The sequence below is a fragment of the Calliopsis andreniformis genome, unplaced genomic scaffold (assembly GCF_051401765.1).
Source record: "Calliopsis andreniformis isolate RMS-2024a unplaced genomic scaffold, iyCalAndr_principal scaffold0047, whole genome shotgun sequence".
Taxonomy (NCBI): Eukaryota; Metazoa; Arthropoda; class Insecta; order Hymenoptera; family Andrenidae; genus Calliopsis; species Calliopsis andreniformis.
Genome location: NW_027480456.1, coordinates 4476798 through 4481477, shown reverse-complemented (window position 1 = coordinate 4481477; position 4680 = coordinate 4476798).

Below are 4680 nucleotides of genomic sequence, written 5' to 3'. Positions count from 1 at the left end.
CAATTCTCAATCCTCAATCCTCAATCCCCAGGCCTCAATCCTCAGTCCTCAAACCACAATGCTGAATCCTCAAACCTGAGTCCTCAATCTTCAGCCCCCAGTCCTCAACAATAAGTTGTCAATCCTCAATCCTCAATAGAATATCCTCAATTCACAGTTTTCAATACTCAATACTCTATCTGCAATCTTCAAACCTCTATCCACAGACATCAACTCTCATCACTCAAACCTCAACTTTCAGTCCCCAATCCTCAATCTTCAATCCTCAATCCTAAATCCTCAATCAACAATCCTCAAAGTTCTATCCTGAATATTCAATCTTCAATCCCCAATCCTCAATCCTCAATCCTCAATCCTCAATCTTCAATCCTCAACACTCAATCTTCAACCCTCAGTCCTCAATTCTCAATCCTCAATCCTCAATCCTCAATCGTCAATCTTCAATCCTGAATATTCAATCCTCAATCCTCAATCCTCAATCCTCAATCCTCAACCCTCATTCTTCAATCCTCAATACCCAATCCTCAATCTTCAATCCTCAATCCTCAATCCTCAATTCTCAATCCTCAATCCTCAGTCCTCAGTCATCGACCCTCAGTCCTCAACCCTCAGCCCTCATCCTCAATCCTCAAACGTCAATCCTCAATCCTCAATCTTCAATCCTCAATACTCACCCTTCAGTCATCAATCCTCAGTCCTCAAACCTCAATTCTGAATCCTCAATCTTCGGCACTCAGTCCTCAACAATCAGTTGTCAATCCTCAATCCTCAATATAATATCCTCAATTCACAGCTTTCAATGCTCAATACTCAATCTGCAATCTTCAAATCTCTATCCACAAACATCAATTCTCTTCACTCAACCCTCAACACTGAGTCCTCAATGTTCAATCCTCAATCCTCAATTCTGAATCTTCAATCCTCAATACTGAATCTTCAATCCTCAATCCTCAATCCTCAATCCTCAATCCTCAATCCTCAATCTTCAATCCTCAATACTCAATCTTCAATCCTCAATCCTCAGTCCTCAATCCTCAATTCTGAATCCTCAATACTCAACCTTCAACCCTCAATCCTCAGTCCTCAATACTCAGCCATCAATCCTCAATTCTCAATACTCAATAGAATATCCTGAATTCGCAGGATTCAATACTCAAACCTCAATCCTCAATCCTCAGTCCCCAATCCTCAGTCTTCAATCCTCAACCCTCAATCCTCAATCCTCAATCCTCAATCTTCAATCTGCAATACTCAATACTCAACCTTCAATCCTCAATCCTCAATTCTCAATCCTCAGTCCTCAATCCTAAATCATCAATCCTCAATCTTCAATACTCAATCCTCAATCCTCAATCCTCAATACTCAATACTCAACCATCAATACTCAGTTCTCAATACTCAATGGAATATCCTGAATTCTCAGGATTCGATACTCAAACCTCAATCCTCAACCCTCAGCCCTCATTCTCAATCCTCAATCCTCAATCCTCAATCCTCAATATTCAATCCTCAATACTCAATCTTCAATCCTCAATACTCAATCCTCAATCCTCAATCCTTAATCCCCAATCCTCAATCTTCAATCCTCAATACTCAATCATCACTCCTCAATTCCCAATCCTCAATCCTTAATCCCCAATCCTCAATCCTCAATCTTCAATCCTCAATACTCAATCTTCAATCCTCAGTCCTCAATCCTCAATCCTCATTTCTCGACCCTCAACCCTCAATCCTCAGACCTCAAACATCAATACTCAACCCTCAGTCCTCGTCCTCAATCCACAACCCTCAATACTCAATCCTCAATCTTCAATCATCAATATTCAATATTCAATCCTCAATCCTCAATCCTCAGTCCTCAATCCTCAGTCCTCAAACCTCAATCCTGAATCCTCAAACCTGAATCCTCAATCGTCAGCCCCCAGTCCTCAACAATCTGTTGTCAATCCTCAATCCTCAATAGAATATCCTGAATTCACAGTTTTCAATACTCAATACTCTATCTGCAATCTTCAAATCTCTACACACAAACATCAATTCTCGTCACTCAACCCTCAGCACTCAGTCCCCAATCCTCAATCTTCAATCCTCCATCCTCAATCCTCAATCCTCAATCGTTAACCTTCAATCCTGAATATTCAATCTTCAATCCTCAATCCTCAATTCTCAATTCTCAATCTTCAATCCTCAATACTGAACCTTCAATCCTCAATCCTCAGTCCTCAACCCTCAGCCCTCATCCTCAATCCTCAAACGTCAATCCTCAATCCTCAATCTTCAATCCTCAGTCCTCAATTCTCAATCCTCAGTCCTCAATCCTCAATCGTCAATCTTCAATCCTGAATATTCAATCCTCAATCCTCAATCCTCAATCCTCAATCCTCAATCTTCAATCCTCAATACTCAATCTTCAATCCTCAATCCTCAGTCCTCAATCCTCAATTCTGAATCCTCAATACTCAATCTTCAACCCTCAACCCTCAGTCCTCAATACTCAACAATCAATCCTCAATTCTCAATCCTCAATCCTCGTTCCTCAAACCTCAATCCTCAACCCTCAGTCCTCATCCTCAATTCTCTATTCTCAATCTTCAATACTCAATCCTCAATCCTCAATTCTCAATCCTCAATACTCAACCATCAATACTGAATTCTCAATACACAATAGAATATCCTGAATTCGCAGGATTCAATACTCAAACCTCAATCCTAAACCCTCAGCCCTCATCCTCCATCCTCGACCCTCAGCCCTCATCCTCAATCCTCAATACTCAATCCTCAATCCTCAATCCCCAATCTTCAATCCTCAATACTCAATATTCAATCCTGAATCCTCAGTCCTCAAACATCAATTCTGAATCCTCAATTCTGAATTCTCAATCTTCAGAACTCAGTCCTCAACAATCAGTTGTCAATCCTCAATCCTCAATAGAATATCCCCAATTCACAGTATTCAATACTCAATACTCAATCTGCAATCTTCAAATCTCTATCCACAAACATCAATTCTCATCACTCAAACCTCAACACTCAGTCCTCAATGTTCAATCCTCAATTCTCAATTCTCAATCTTCAATCCTCAATACTGAATCTTCAATCCTCAATCCTCTATCCTCAATCCTCAATCCTCAATCCTCAATCCTCAACCCTCAATCCTCAATCCTCAATCCTCAATCATCAATCCTCAATCTTCAACACTCAATCCTCAATCCTCAATTCTCAATCCTCAGTCCTCAGTCCTCAATCCTCAATCGTCAATCCTCAATCCCCAATCCTCAATCTTCAATCTTCAATCGTCAACACTCAATCCTCTATCCTCAGTCCTCAATCCTCAATCCTCAATCCTCAATCCTCAATCGTCAATCTTCAATCCTGAATATTCAATCCTCAATCCACAACCCTCAATCCTCAATCCTCAACCCTCATTCTTCAATCCTCAATGCCCAATCCTCAATCTTCAATCCTCAATCCTCAATCCTCAATTCTCAATCCTCAATCCTCAGTCCTCTGTCCTCAATACTCAGTTCTCAATCCTCAATACTCAATCCTCAGTCCTCAGTCCCCAAACCTCAATCCTCAACCCTCAGACCTCATCCTCAATCCTCAATCCTCAATACTCAATCCTCAATCTTCAATCCTCAATACTCAACCTTCAATCCTCAATCCTCAGTCCTCAATCCTCAATTCTGAATCCTCAATACTCAACCTTCAACCCTCAATCCTCAGTCCTCAATACTCAGCCATCAATCCTCAATCCTCAATACTCAATAGAATATCCTGAATTCGCAGGATTCAATACTCAAACCTCAATCCTCAACCCACAGTCCCCAATCCTCAGTCTTCTATCCTCAACCCTCAATCCTCAATCCTCAATCCTCAATCCTCAATCTTCAATCCTCAATACTCAATCCTCAATCCTCAATCCTCAATCCTCAGTCATCAATCCTCAATCTTCAGTACTCAATCGTCAATCGTCAGTCTTCAACACTCAATCCTCAATCCTCGTTCCTCAAACCTCAATCCTCAACCCTCAGTCCTCAATCCTCAATCTTCAATCCTCAATACTCAATCCTCAATCGTCAATACTTAGTCCACAATCCTCAATTCTGAATCCTCAATACTCAATCTTCAATCCTCAATACTCAATCCTCAATCCTCAATCCTCAATCCTCAATCCTCAATCTTCAATCCTAAAAACTCAATCTTCAATCCTCAGTCCTCAATCCTCAATCCTCAATCCTCCATCCTCAATCGTCTATCTTCAGTCCTGAATATTCAATCCTCAATCCTCAATCCTCAATCCTCAACCCTCATTATTCAATCCTCAATACCCAATCCTCTATCTTCAATCCTCAATCCTCAATCCTCAATTCTCAATCCTCAATCCTCGGTCCTCAGTCCTCAATACTCAACCATCAATCCTCAATTCTCAATACTCAATAGAATATCCAGAATTCTCAGGATTCTATACTCAAACCTCAATCCTCAAACCTCAGCCCTCATCCTCCATCCTCAATCCTCAATCCTCAATCCCCAATCCTCAATCCTCAACCCTCATTCTTCAATCCTCAATACCAAATGCTCAATCTTCAATCCTCAATCCTCAATCCTCAATTCTCAATCCTCAATCCTCAGTCCTCAGTCCTCAGTCCTCAATCCTCAGCCCTCAACCCTTAGCCC